Source organism: Neopsephotus bourkii, unplaced genomic scaffold (assembly GCF_033783945.1).
Source record: "Neopsephotus bourkii isolate Nb327-2 ecotype Australia unplaced genomic scaffold, CSIRO-AGI_Nbou_v1 NB_1634, whole genome shotgun sequence".
NCBI classification, from domain to species: domain Eukaryota; kingdom Metazoa; phylum Chordata; class Aves; order Psittaciformes; family Psittacidae; genus Neopsephotus; species Neopsephotus bourkii.
In genome coordinates, this window is record NW_026902109.1 from 213,970 (window position 1) to 229,024 (window position 15,055).

Genomic DNA, 15,055 nt, shown 5'->3' on the forward strand with positions numbered 1-15,055 from the left:
TTTGTAACCTGACATATATTTAGGAGAAAGAGCTGAGGGAGAAAACCCTTGTGACAATTTAGAAGTTAGGTGGTAGCAGTGTAAACATACCTGTTTAATCTGTAAATAGCCTGGAAGCCAAAAACAAGAATTTCTTTCCACCTTATCTGTGTGGGAGATGGGATGCAGCAGTAACTGGAGTCCCAAGGAGTTGGAAATGGCATGTAGTCCCCTCTCTGCACAGCAATGGATGTGTTTGGACTCCTTGCCAGATAATGTTATGGATGCAAAGTTTAGCAGGGATAAGTGAGTTGGTGTGGGAGGGTGGGGAAGCTGAAGAAGTATTTGGATGAGAGGTTTCCCAAGCATTCATCCCCTTAAACCTCAATACAGTTTTAAGAAACTCCTGGAGCTGAAGGTAGTCAAAGCCTCAGAGAGAGCCTTGTCAGACATCAGGTACGCTGTTCAGCTGCTCTTACATGTTCATTCAACTTACGGAGCAGAGCAGCTTTGATTTTTATTTTTTGTTGCATGGGGATGGTGTTAACTTAAAAACCCTGAAGCTTGGAGTGACTGAATTTGAGGGTTGTAATAGTGGAAGCAAATGCCAAGGTTTTAGTTGTGTGATGACAATGCTGAAGGGAATCTCTGTGGAAGGTGGTCACTGAACTTGGATATTCTGGCTTCAGCCCAGAGGTGTTATGGGAAAGATATCTTCTGTTTTTCCATTTCACAGCCTTTCTTTGATTGAGTTTTGCTGGACAGTAAGGTGAACTGAAAAGGAGGTTAAAATAGCATGGGACAGCTGCCCGTGCGGGCATACAAGGCAATTTGTTGTTACAAGAGCAGTATAATTATTTTGTAAATTGTGTAGAAGAGACCCACATACAAAGTACTAAATGATATTTTAAGAGCTTAAAAGGGTTTAAAGAAACATCCTTTATAAATGTCATTGTTGCTAACAGCACATTTTTACGTACTCAAAATATTTTTAACTGCTGATGTAATGTAGGGTGAGCTGCTTGGGCACATTTGGAGTTGCATTTGCCAGATGAGTGGAGAATGTGTTTAGGTTTTTTTGTTTGTTTGACTGGTTTTTGTGTGGTGGTTTGTTGGTTTTTTTTTTCTCCAGTGAAGGTTTTAATGTGCTTCATGAAGCCAGTTGGTTTTAGCTTGCTTGAAAAGCTTGAGCAATGGGCTCAAAACTTGTCAGCATGTTTCCAGCTGTCCTACTAAGTATCTCCTGACCTTGCCCAGGAGAACCATTAACATCCACTGAAGCTTCTGGAGTTCGATGAACTCCATGCAATGCACCAGCTTCTGGAATTCGGTGCACGCCACGCAATGCACCACATGTCCTTGGAGGAGCTGCAAGACCAGAGTAAGCTGGTATTTGCCTTTGATGCAGGGCACAAAGGAGACATTCAGTCACCAGCTGAGTATCGAGTTTCAGAAGTAAATCTGAACTAATGCTCTTAACCCTGCCGGAGCTGAAAAAAACCACACAACAGATCTGGTTTTGTGCTCTGCTTACTTGCCTTAATTTCTACCGACTGCAGAGTCTGTAAATGACCTTGTCTCTCCGTTCTGCCTGTCCTTCCTTTGAGATCTGCATGTACGCGTACCAGCATATATCTTAGTTTTCCCATTCTTCCCAGACCATCATCACCACTACTCTGCAGGAACCATATTCCAGCTAGTGAAGTCTCATATGGTAACTGTTCACATGTTAGAGGCTGAAAAAAAATCCCAACAATTTCTCAACTCTCTGGTCAATGAAGGGTGCATCTCCTTTTACCAAAAAAGTTATTTGGATTCCTCTTTTTGTAATAGCTTTATATCAGCTATTACTTTTAAAAAATGCTTGGAAAGGTGGAATATGTCTAACAAGGGCTTCTTGTTTCAAAGCACTTGCAAAATGGGAAGAGCTAAATTTAAACTGCTGTGGTTAGTTTCCGAGTCAGTAGATAACTTGACAAGGAAGGCTTTTGTGTGTGAAGTCATGTATTTAAATATAGTGTGAATTATGACACATGATGTTGCTTGCAGGTTGAGGTGAACCATTTCTGTCTCTGTCCCCTTAGCACAAGCATGTAGGCTGTGCTTGTCATGGACTCCTCTGTTTTCATCCCATTCTCCTCCAGCTCCTGTAAAGCCACAATAGCTACCAGTCAATGGAAAATGATCCATGAGATGGCAAACACCAGTTTGATCAGTAAAAATAAGCAGTATAGTAAGCAATTTGAAGTAGGTCGTATTGGTGGCAGAAAACAGGATACTTTGCTCCTGTTACTATCTGTTGCAAGACTGACAGTGAGGTCTGTATCCCAGTTTGTACTGTGCATTCTTTATCAATGACATGTTTGCATAATGAGCTCACAAGGTATAGTACGAAAGGTCACCAGCTGAAGGGAAGGCTTGTCATTTTCTAGTTGCTTTTCGGGAAGAGGCATGTGACCTTTTATGAGTAGGTTTGCTGATTACAGGTTGAAGCAGTCCTTGGTGGATTTGCCAGTAAGGAAGGAACATGTGTTTCAGAAGCGAATATTGCAGCAGACAGCATTGCATTCAGAAAAATGTTGTAACAGTATGCCTTGAGATTATGAACAAAGCTGAGGCTTTCAAGAAAGTCCTTATAATACATACATATGTGTATGTGCACTAATTAAACTGCTAGTGGGAGCTATATGTAATAGTGGAAACTTCCTTCTAAATAATGATTCAGCAAGTATTATCCGTCTAAATAACCAGACCAAGGGTTTTTATAACCAGGGGAAATTACCTAGATAGGTCTGACTGCTGATATCCTGAAAATGACCTAACTATGAGTTAGTTGCAGTGTGTTTCATTTTATTAATGTTTTCTAGCCTAATAATAGCTTGCTTGGTTTAGAGTTAACTCATCTCAGCTATCTATCTTCAAATTATTTTCTGGTGAGTATTGGAAATTTTTAGCATCTCACCCTGCAGGGGCAGTTGAAAATGTTGGTGTCTACCAAGTTACTTCACAGTGTCTTAGTGTTCATCTATTGTAAAGATTCCAAGTGTCTCTGGGCAGCTGGGACCCTAAGTGGTAAAGGGACTCGGCAACGTTGGGGTCAGATTTGTGGAGAGGTGTGTGTCCTATGAGGTTTTTTTTTTTTTTTTTGGAAGGCTGAACTGCAAGGTGGTGAGGAGGTCTGAGGAGGGGAATTACTATTTTAGAAATGGGGGGAAGAGACATTTTCCTTTAAATGGGATTGCTGTTTGTTGTGTAGTCATGTGCTAGACCTCCAGTGACATGACCTAAAAATAAATCCAGGCAACAGGCAAAAGGGGGTTTTGGATCTGTTTGTTTCTCACTGGAAGTGGCTTTCCTCCTTTGTTATATCTCCTGTCTCTCCTGTAATTATTTAGTAAGAGAACTCAAAAGTTGTCATCTTAACTGGTGCTCATACAGTTTCCCCCTCCCCCCTTCTAAAAATTATACTTCACCCTATTTACACCATAAAATGAAAGTCAAAGCTGGTGTTTTACAGTCTAGTGCAGAAAGTACACAGGTGTCTTAAATGTGAGACTGGTCACAGTTATGTACTTCTGTGCTAAGTGCAAATTTTAATAGTGAAGAAGGTGTGCTTGCTGCAAACAGTTTTGTTCATACGTCACTGAAGTCTGAGCTTCCTCCCCTCTGTTTTGTTCACAGAGTCTTGTTCAGTCAATGACATGTTGGAAGAACTCACAAAGGTAATCCCATAAATAAATCTTGTGAATTAATGTAATTATGTTGCTGTCAGCGGTGATAACAGTTTTCTCAGGTCTTTGGGACACTAGGAATGAGTTTGCAGCATTTGGCTACGATCTTTCCGTACAAGAAATGGGCTGCCTCCTTTAGTGCTTCACCAAGCACTGGTTAACAATGCGGTGTGTCTGGCAGGGGGGAATTATCTCTAAATCTTTCTCAAATAGAAATGGAATCTAAAAATATTACGCTTTTTTACAATTAAAGACAAAAAAATGTAAAATGGAAGTTACTCTAAAATACAACAGCAAAAGCTGGGGTGGGAGAGGGAAGTATTTGGGTAATGGTTCCCTACTGCAGCTCTACATAAAACAAATCAGGGTCGTTCCCTTTCACTGGGAGTGAGCTCTACCTTATTGCTGCCTGATTTTATTGTCCCTGCAGGAAGTGTGCACAGGCAAACAACTGTAGATTAGGAGCAATTTGCAAAATAGTTCATGATTAGCATGCCTTTGGAGAGGTTTTCTGTGTCAGAAGTGCATCACAAATTTTACTGGCTTCCTAAATTCGAAGAATTAACTGTGAGGAGGATTAAAATGACATCTTAGACATTGGCTAAACTTTCTCTCAAAATCCCTTACGTTGTCTTTTAATCAATTAATTTGGCTTCTTTAATCCACAAGCATACTGGGTTGGCCAGCTCATGCAAGTGATCTATTTAAGCTGAATTTCTCCAGTGTATTTTAAAAAGTACTTTGGTGTGTCTGGCAAATGAGAAGCAAAGATGCCAGTGAAATGTGCCTGCCTTACTGTGCTAGGGTGTAAGATGAAAATGCCGCTGTAATCATGAGGTGCCACGTTTGGTAGCTGGTTAACCCAGGCTTTGCAGACATTCCTGATCCTTGCTGCTTATGTTTGATAAGAAAGTAAGACAGCAGCCTACACTTCCTCGTTTTACAACAGTGCCACTTGTATATATGTGTTAAGTGGAAAGGAAAAGAGGTGGAGGAGAATCCTCAACAGCTTCATGTCTGTGCTTTTCAGGCACAGCTGATGGACAGACAAGACATTTTTAATTCTGTAAAGACTCGAAAAGTTGCCCTTAGATATGGATATATATTCTCCTAAATCGTGCAGATGGTTGGTTAGCTTATAATTCTGCAGGGATGACATGGATGTTAGTGTTCATCTGAAAAACATTTAAATATTAATAAAAGGAATGTGCTCTTTCTGGAAATCCTGCAGGTTTCTGCAAGCTGTAATTTATTTAAATAGATTCACCAGAGATGCAGCTTCTACTCTAAGCCTGCCCTAAGCTTGAGGCTTTGCTGGTTTATTAGATGACGTGTTATAAAATGGTGCATATATTCTGAGTTAGCTAGCAATGCAGTACAGGATGTTTGGGTGCTATTGACAATGACTGGTATTTCTTAGCCATCTTGTGATAGGGAGAACAAGACTGGCAGACGTTAATATTAATGGCATCAAAACCATCAGAATTGTTCTCAGCTCGTGCTTCTGCATGAAAGAAACACTGCAGATGTTAGAGCAAGCGGTATCACAGACACAGAATCATAGAATAGTTAGGATTGGAAAGGACCTTAAAATCATCTCATTCCAACCCCCCTGCCATGGGCAGGGACACCTTGCACTAAACCATGTCACCCAAGGCTCTGTCCAACCTGGCCTTGAACACCGCCAGGGATGGAGCATTCACAGCCTCCCTGGGCAACCCATGCCGGTGCCTCACCACCCACACAGTAAAGAACTTCCTCCTTATATCTAATCTAAACTTCCCTTGTTTAAGATTTAAGCATTACCCCTCATCCTATCACTACAGTTCCTAGCAAAGAGTCCCTCTCCAGCATCCTTGTAGGTCCCTTCAGATACTGGCAGGCTGCTATGAGGTCTCCAAGCATCCTTCTCTTCTCCAGGCTGAACAGCCCCAACTTTCTCAGCCTGTCTTCATACAGGAGGTGCTCCAGTCCTCTGATCATCCTTGTGGCCCTCCTCTGGACTTGTTCCAACAGTTCCATGTCCTTTTTATGTTGAGGACACCAGAACTGCACACAATACTCCAAGTGAGGTCTCACGAGGGGCAGGATCACCTCCTTTGACCTGCTGGTCACGCTGCTTTTGATGCCGCCCAGGATACGGTTGGCTTTCTGGGCTGTGAGCACACACTGAAGCTGGCTCATGTTTATTTTCTCATCGACCAACCCCCCCAAGTCCTTCTCCACAGGGCTGCTCTGAATCTCTTCTCTGCCCAGCCTGTAGCTGTGCCTGTAGCAGTTCCGACCCAGGTGTTGGACCTTGCACTTGGCATGGTTAAATCTCATGAGGTTGGAATCAGCCCACCTCACAAACGTGTCAAGGTCTCTCTGGATGGCATTCCTTCCCTCAAGCGTATCAGCCAAACCACACAGCTTGGTGTCATCGGCAAACTTGCTGAGGGCGCACTCAATCCCACTGTCCACATCGCCGACAGAGATGTTGAACAAGAGCGGTCCCAACACCAATCCCTGAGGGGCACCACTCGTTACTGATCTCCAGATGGACATTGAGCCATTGACCACAACTCTTTGTGTGCGGCCCTCCAGCCAGTTCTTTATCCACCGAGTGGTCCATTCATCAAATTGATGTCTCTCCAATTTAGAGACAAGGATGTTGTGTGGGGCAGTGTCGACCGCTTTACACAAGTCCAGGTAGATGACATCAACCGCCCTACCGCTGTCCATCAGTTCCTTAGCCCCATCATAGGAGGCCACCAAATTGGTGAGGCAGGATTTCCCCTTAGTAAAGCCATGCTGGCTGTCACCAAGCACCTTGTTGTTTTTCATGTGCCTTAGCATGCCTTCCAGGAGAATCTGCTCCAAGATTTAGCCAGGCACAGAGGTGAGACTGACTGGTCTGTAATTCACTGGGTCATCCATTTTCCCTTTCTTGAAAATGGGGGTTATATTTCCCTGTTTCCAGTTGTTGGGGACTTCACCTGGCTGCCATGATTTTTCAAATATGATGGCCAGCGGCTTAGCAATGTCATTTACCAGCTCCTTCAGGACCTGTGGATAGATTTCATTAGGACCCATGGACTTGTGTACATTCAGGTTCTTAAACCTGACAGAGCTGAGTGTTGTCATGTTATATGCTAAAATAGAAGTGAGCTTCTCTCGTGCTCTTATGGCTTGGTATTGCTTAGCAGTGCGAGAAGCTGAACTACTTCCATAAAGATAGTAGCAAGCAGTTTAAGGAAACTGGGCTCTGAACTTGGCAGTCTGTACTCCAGCAGGGCAAAAGCCACTGCTGTGTGAGCAGAAGGGCCTTACTCTGGGGGAAGGAGCAGAGGATGGAGGAGTCTGGCTCACGTGCTAATTGATTTAGATAAGATGGATCTTTTCTGAGAAGTATATAAAAAATGTTAGCGTTTTTAAAAAATAATGAAGCGCTATGTGTGCCACAGGAAAGATAGGAAGGAGCTCTTATCAAACCTTGCCATACAGTTCTGCTGTCAGTGTAACTTTTTTCTAACTGCCTCAGAAATAATTCTGTATGTGGCAGAAGGGGCATCCTTAAAGCTGTTTGTACAGGAGAGTGAGAGTCTACAGCTAGTGTCAAACATCTTGGGAGTGCTTGTAGTGTTCAGCAGCATATGCTGATTCATGATTTGCTCATCAAAAGTCACAGAATCATAGAATAGTTAGGGTTGGAAAGGACCTTAAGATCATCAAGTTCCAACCCCCCTGCCATGGGCAGGAACACCTCACACTAAAATGTGAGTTTGTGTTTGAGAGCCAGTTTATGCTTTACCATGTCTTGGATCAGGGTGGGGTGGGGGGGAATGACAGGGGACACCATCTTTCCTAGAAGAGTGGGTACGCAGAATCTGGAGCTTTCCCTCTGGATGCAGGGAGGGAGACACCAGGCTGGCTTTCTTGCTGTTCATGCCGATGCTGCTCTCAGCAGATGGGCGGCTTCTTGTACTTCATAAAACTTTGCAAGATGAGTGAGTGCTTTGTGAGCAGAGGGAGTATGACGTGTTTGGGAGGGTGGCTGTTGTTAGGAGATAATAGCACAGTTACTTATGGAACTAGGGCCTTCCTCCTTACTGAAGACGTGCCGGTAGGTGTTCATGGGACGGATAACTCATTTTGTGGACATTAGCTCTTATTAGTGCAATCTTACAGCAAACAGGGCAGGGTAGCAGGGTTTGTTGCTGGCAGTGTGCCATGGCTTCATCTGGATCAACAAAAAGCAGAGAAGAATCTTCTGGCCACTGGAGTCTGGGCTGGTGGGTGCTCAGAGGGGTGTTTCTAGCAGGGGGTGCTTCGTGGCGCCCTCCTTGAAGCACTCTGATGGATTAATCTTGAGGATGAGGCAAGAATTTCCAAATAATCCTAAATATAGCTAAAAAGGAGTCCAAGAAAGCAGAATTGTGATGATGAAGGTTGCTTGCTTCCCAGCAGTCAGTTATTTGGATTTGGTTTTGCTTCAGCAAGCAGAATTTGATTTCCTACCCCATCCCCCAACTAGTATTTGAATGCAAGTGTATGAATCACAGTTTTCTAACTAATGTGAGTGGAGTAGGGAGACCATCTGGTTTTCTCTTGCCCAAAAGTTAATTTAAACAGCCTTGCAAAAGGCGGCTGGTTCTCTTTCAAATTTCCCCCCTGGTTTTGCCTCCCTTGAAAGCTGGAGGGTTGGGTGAAGAGTGTATCTGCTTCATAGCCACAAGGCTCTGTGGTTTGTCTACTGCTGCCAACTCTAATGTTTGGCTGTGCAAAAGCTGAGTAACAGGGATAAAGAGAAGCCTGTTACCTGCGTGCTGCCACTTGGGGATCTTGGTCAAATGCATTTTGATTTTTTTTTACACTTTGTTTTTGCTTTGGTGCAGGCGCTTCCTCTCTCTTGTAAATGATGTTGATTATCTTGAAGAATAGCAGAAAAGGCTTTCAGACTTCTTCCTCTGCTCCCCCTGCAGCTTATTTGTCAGCAAAACCTATTGTCTTGTGTGTTGCTTGGTTTAGAGCCTGGGTGACTTTTATCAGCTCACTTCAAAGAAAACATTGAGATTTATTTCTTTAGTTTATGCTTCCAGTGGCAATGTGTATCTCAAGAATTGTTCTGCCTGATCGCTCTTTTTGTTAAATAAAAGGTGCTCTGCATATCACTGGAACTGGGTATGGCTTTCAAGAGTGAAACACTGAGATTCCCATGAATTTGTGAATACATGACTTCTGGTCTGTGGTACCCTGGACCAAATTGAGTCCTGCTTCCAGGTAAGGACAATTAGGGCAAAGAAGATGCAGTTTGTGTGTAGATGCTTCCAACCCCTTACTTCTTAGTAAATCTTTGCCATTCTGGCTGTAGAAGCTAGAGTGATACGTAGGGTAGACAACCAGTCTGGCAGCTGGAATACCTGGTTTCTGTTCCTAGTTCTGCATTAGATGTAGAGAATGACCTGCAAAAAGAAAATGAATGGGGCATATGCCCTTTCTTGCTGCCTGTAGTTATGCTTTTGTCTTTCAATAATCATTTGAAACTGCAAGGATTTACTGAAAGATGTCGTGGGAGATTTTCCTGGTCTTGTTGGGTTTGTTCTGTGCTTTGAAAGCTTCATGACTGATGTAGGAGCTAGAGGGGTGTTGTAAGAATCAGAGAATAAAAATGGAACTGTTGGGCACAGAGGTTCTAGGAAAGAGTGTGTGTTTAAAACTATTACTTATTTGTTTGTAACCTGCTTGACCAGCACACTGAACAAACCAAGGCCTTCCTGTCCCAGCTGGGGAAGCTGTTGCCTTTTTCTCAAAGTATTCTTTAATATTATTGAGGCTGAACTGGCTGTTCTGAGAGGCTGGGAAAAGGGACAGACCAGAAAAGCAGCTTTCAGTTGTCATTCTTTAAATGCAGTTGAAGTTCTTCCTGCAGGTGCCCCAGGCAAATTTGGTTTTGGAAAGTTGATTTTAGCCCCTCTCCTATAGATGTCACAGTACTGCATTCCTCTAAATCTTGTGTTGTACAGTTAAGATGTTTAGTAGTGCTTCTGCAGATACTCTTAATAAATACCATCAGTAATTAAAAATAATGAAAAAAGTCATGACTAAGTATCAATGCTGCTGAAAATTAGGGAATGGGTTTATTTATTTATTTATTTATTTTTGTGTCCCTTGTAAGGTGAATTGTTATGATTAGCTTTCTGCAGTTGCTGCTTTCTGAAAGCTGGCATCTATGTGATAGCTGTTCTGGACAAACTGTAGTATTTAGCTTGTGTCACAGTTTAACCCCAAGTGCTAGATAAGCCCTGTGCAGCTGCTCACTCAATCTCCCCATGTTGGGATGGTGGAGAGAATCAGAAGGGTAAAAGTCAGAGAACTTGTGGGTTGAGATAAAGACAGTTAAATAGGGGAAGCAAAAACCATATATGTAAGAAAAGCAAACCAAGGAATTCGTTCACCACTTTCTATGGGTAGGCAGGTGTTCAGCCATGCCCAGGACAGCAGGACTCCATCAAGTATAACTGTTACTTGGGGAAGACAAATGCCATCACTATAGACTTCCCCCACCTCCTTCTTCTTCCCCCAGCTTTATATACTGAGCATGACTCCATAATGCATGGGATATCCCTTTGGTCAGTTGAGGTCACTGTCCTAGCTGCATCCCTCCCAACTCCTTGTGCACCCTCAGCCTACCTGAGGTGGAATGAGAGGCAGAAGTCGGTTTTATTCTGTGTAAGCACTGCTCTGTGAAAAGGAAGATATCCCTCTGTTATGAACACTGTTTGCAGCACAAATCCAAACCATAGCCCATACCAGCTACTATGAATAATATTAACTACTCCAGCCAAACCCTGCACAGTCATGAAAAAATTCTATTTTCTGTATGCTCCTTCAACTGTATGGATATTAAGAGTGGAAGACACTTCTACCAGACACCACAAGCTCATGTCACTGTATTGATTCAACTTTTGTTTTCCCTGGATCCAGTACACAAACATGATGAATAATGTAGTAATCTTTTACTTAAAATTTAATGCAGGTTTAATAGGGGTTGAACACCAACGGGTACAAGAGGTACAAGGCTGCTTTGCTCCATGGAACATCATTCAAACCGAATACCCTTGGGTGTGTGGCGTACTTTGTAATTTATGTAAATATACTACTTGCAGGTGCTTTGGTACTTCACACCTCTCTATTTTTTTGTGTGCTTGTCTCAGTATATGGCAACATATGTCCAAACTCGTGAGGTCACAAAGCACATGGATGTCTTGTTCCTGAGATCTAGGGATCTGAGTACACTATCAAGATACTGTTGTCTTTTCAATGGCTTCCCTCCCCCTTTTTTTTCTTTTTAGTTTGAGTGCTATTTTTTAAACAAAGGGAAAAGTTCCCTTTCCTCAATTGTTAGCTTTACAGAGCTAGAGCCTTAAAATAATCCAGGAAGCCTTTTGTTATATAAATATACTCATCCTCCGGCTTGGCACTCTGTGTGCTTTTAAATAGCTGCTTGAATTCTCTTTAAATTTAAACTTCAATGGCTTTAAAGGAGAAACCGAGTGTTACTTTTTTATAGCACTTAATGGTTCTGACCATGGCAGCTGTCTGGACTCGGAAGGCAAAGCAAACACACTGATTGCTGTGTAATGACAATGTAATAGTGATTATTTAAAGCAGACAGTGCGGTGTAAGGCTGTGGTTTATGGCTGGAACTCAATTTCTGCATCTCTTAATGATTCTTGTGTAAGCTTGTTACTGTCAGGTATGCTTTTATACACAAAATTTAACTCCATGGGAACAGAGCCTCAGCATGTTTTGTGTATTTTGAAAATATTTTTACTTAAGTTGCGTGTTCAGAAATAAAAATATGTATTAAAACAGCGAAACTTGGAATGGTTATATTAAAATTCCAGTGCAGACTTGCAGACTACTTGTTAATTTAACAGGCACGGAGATTTTCAGCCATCATATTTTCCAGTTAAATGGGCAAAAGTCGGCTAGGGCAGATGTGATTGTGTTGGTTTTTAAACAAAGCAACCTGCCCACCCCTCCAAAACCCCACGAACAAGCCCCAACAAAAATACACCACCACCCTGTGAAATGTCAAATGCATAGGAGATAATCTCCATTAAATGCAGTGACTAGTTTCTGGGTGTTGTCTTGTACATGTAAAAGCACCTTTGGGGAAATTTATTAATCACCTATGTAACTGAATGTGGATTTAGAGTTTTACTGTATCCTCTGTAGGACATAAGTTCCTTGGGACATTGACTTTTTAAGTAATACCTTTGCTGCTAGGAATGCTTGTGCTTGAAGTTGCCAATGATGGGTGGTTTTGGTAAAAACGCAGAGTCTGCAGGTTATGTTTTAAAAGTGAGGAGGATGAAGAGTGAACTTGTGCAGTCCCCTGGCAGTGCCTGGGTCCGGGCTGTGGTCTCATGTGCTGCTGCTGCCTCCTCCCATGTCATTGTTATACCAAGAGAGTAGTGAGTAGTCCCAAGTAGAGAACCAATGTTGTTAACATCTTGGGTGCTTACCCCACACTGAGTTTTGGAGCAGATATTGTATGTGCCCTGTGCTCAGTTTGTTTGGATCGATCAAATTCAACTTTGGTAGATTCCCTAGCCATTACTGCTTATTAAATAGCTTGGCTGGATCTTTGTAAGCAAGTAGCATAAAGCAGGTAGCTGCTGTTAATTTCACTCTTGTCTCTTAATTCGTTTGCCGTTAGACACTAGTTGCTTCCCTGTTTCTTGGAAAAGGCAAAGGATGTGCTAGCAGGAAACAACACAGTTAATGAAAACAGGCCATACATGCTGCTGATTAATCCTTAATCCAAGGAGAGAATCTTCCTTTTCCAGTGTCATGGTTTAACCCCAGCCAGTGGCAAAAGCCCCACGCAGCCGCTTACTCACTTTCCCTGTGTTGGGATGGGGGAGAGAACCAGACAGGTAAAAATGAGGGAGCTCATGGGTTGAGACAAAGACAGTTTACGGGGAAAGCAAAAGCTGTCCACACAAGAAAAGCAAACCAAGGAATCCGTTCACCACTTCCCATGGGCAGGCAGGTGTTCAGCCATGTCCAGGACAGCAGGGCTTCATTGTGTGTAACTGTTATTTGGGAAGACAAATGCCATCACTACAAACTTCTCCCCCCTTCCTCTCCCCTCTTGCTTCTTCCCCCAGCTTTATATACTGAGCATGACTCCATAATGCATGGAATATCCTTTTGATCAGTTGGAATCAGCTGTCCCAGCTGTCTCTGCTCCCAGCTTCTTGTGTACCCCCAGCCTATTTGCTGGTGGGGTGAGAGGCAGAAGAGGCCTTAACTCTGTGTGAGCACTGCTCAGCAAAAAGGAAAACATCCCTGTGTTATGATTCCAAACCATAGCCCTATACCAGCTTCTGTGAAGAAAATTAACTCTACCCCAGCCAGAACGAGCATATCCAGATTTGTTAACTGAATCAGAAAATAACCTTTCCTTTTTCCTGAGGCTCTGACTTAGAGATTCATTCATAATTTGCAGACCCAAGTAACAGGATTTCCTCTAAGGGTGTGCTCACCAGGTCTCACACGTGTTCAAGCAGAAAAGGGGTTTTCTGTCTTCCTTTGCATCTTGTTTGCTTGTGCTTGTTTTTGTTTTGGCGTAATTCTTACTATTAATGTACATGAGATTTCATTGGCCTTTGGTGGCTAGTGCCATCCCAACTCCTTTAGAGTGTCACATCTACCTGAGAGGCCTGGGGATGGGACAGGGCACCTAGCAAATACTGAAACAGCCTGTGTAATCTACTTAGGGTTCAAGTCCTTGAAAACTGTGCATAGAAACATCTAGTGTTTATCTGAAAGGCAGTTTCTGCTTTGAAATACAGCACAGCTCTCATGCAACTCTCTTCGCCTCCTTTGAAGGCCGAGTAGCTGATCTAAAGCTCTGGGGCTACTGTGTGTCTGTCCCTGTAGCTCTTATCATGCAGTTGAAAGATCAGCTATTACGCTGAAACGCAAATGTTACTTCATGCTGAAGTCATGCTGGAAGTAGTTCAAAATGTCTTGCTTATTTGTATTCACATGGGGAATGCCATCTTGCTGATCTCTAATCTTGTTTTGCTTTCTAGTTTATGTCTGGTTTCTTTGCATTCAGCAAACCTGTATTCACTGAGCTGAAGGATTTAATGAATCTGGGCATCCCCTTAGACCCAGGTGATGTAGGCTCTGATTACGATACTTCTGTTTTGTGTGGCTTTTGGGAAGCTGCGTTATTAATGGGCTCTTTTCCCCCAGCGTCATTACATGGATCCAACAGGCTCTGTTCCTGTGTTAGACCCTATTAAATAGCGTTCTCTTTATTGGATAAGTACTGACTAGTTCGTTCATTATTTGAATGACAGATGTAGTTGTTTTAAATTACTCCATGGTTTTGCAGTTTTATTATTCCACAGATTATACAGTTACTGAGATTCTTGCACAATATGCTTTGTTTCAGTTAATTCGTTAAATGTTTTTCTTTGTTCTCATAGATTTGTTTTCAAGATGGGTTAAAACAAAAAGTTGTTGATTTGATGGGGTTTTTAATTTTTTTTTAGCTCCCACACCCCGCCTGTGCTCCCCCTCCCTCTGCTGTCTCCATTTCCAGTGAAGAGTTGAAATGCTGTCAGCTACTGTTTTGACAGGTTTCTGTGTACTAACTAGGAAGACAAAATGTTATATCTAATATATTTTGCTCCATGGTGGTAAGTATATAGCAAATATTGGATAGATTATTTGATATTAAAATGCTGAGAGTTTTTGTAATTCTAATGGAAGATGTCTGCTCTGTCACTGAAGTACTCTGTGACTCTTCCCAGCTGTTCACATCATGTACCCATCCAAGCTTCATCTAGGCAGACTTAAACATCTTGTCTAGAGCAGGCTCCTACTTTTATGTTCCTCTTTGCACTTTTGTGCATTGTGGAGCTTCACTGCAGCCATCTCCAGACACTGACGCATCACTAAATTCCTCAAGATTTACTAATAGTTTATTGGAAAGCTGGTGTAAACATAGCCTTGGGAGCTCCCTGAGCTGTATGCCGTATCTGTGAAAGGCGAGAGGCAGAAAAGGTAAGGAACGCACTTTGCACAAATCATAGAATCATAGAATAGTTAGGGTTGGAAAGGACCTTAAGATCATCAAGTTCCAACCCCCCTGCCATAGGCAGGGACAACTCACACTAAACCAGGGCACCCAAGGCTCTGTCCAACCTGGCCTTGAACACTGCCAGGCTCCCTGGGCAACCCATTCCAATTCCTCACCACTCTTACAGTAAAGAACTTCTTCCTTATATTCAATCTAAACTTCCCCTGTTGAAGTTCTAACCTGTGACCCCTTCTCC

The 15,055-nt window shown here is 42.6% G+C and overlaps 1 protein-coding gene across 2 annotated transcripts in view; it reads left to right on the forward strand.

Annotated features, from left to right (window-relative positions):
* Window positions 1-15,055, forward strand: part of SGMS1 (sphingomyelin synthase 1) — a 103,154-nt gene that overhangs the window by 19,990 nt on the left and 68,109 nt on the right. Inside the window, exon 2 of one of the 2 annotated variants that reach the window (XM_061373848.1) lies at window positions 3,661-3,701. The exons of the other annotated variant lie outside the window; for it this stretch is intronic. The gene's annotated coding sequence lies outside the window, so the exon portion shown is untranslated. The remainder of the gene's footprint in view (window positions 1-3,660; window positions 3,702-15,055) is intronic. 2 annotated transcript variants of the gene reach the window in all.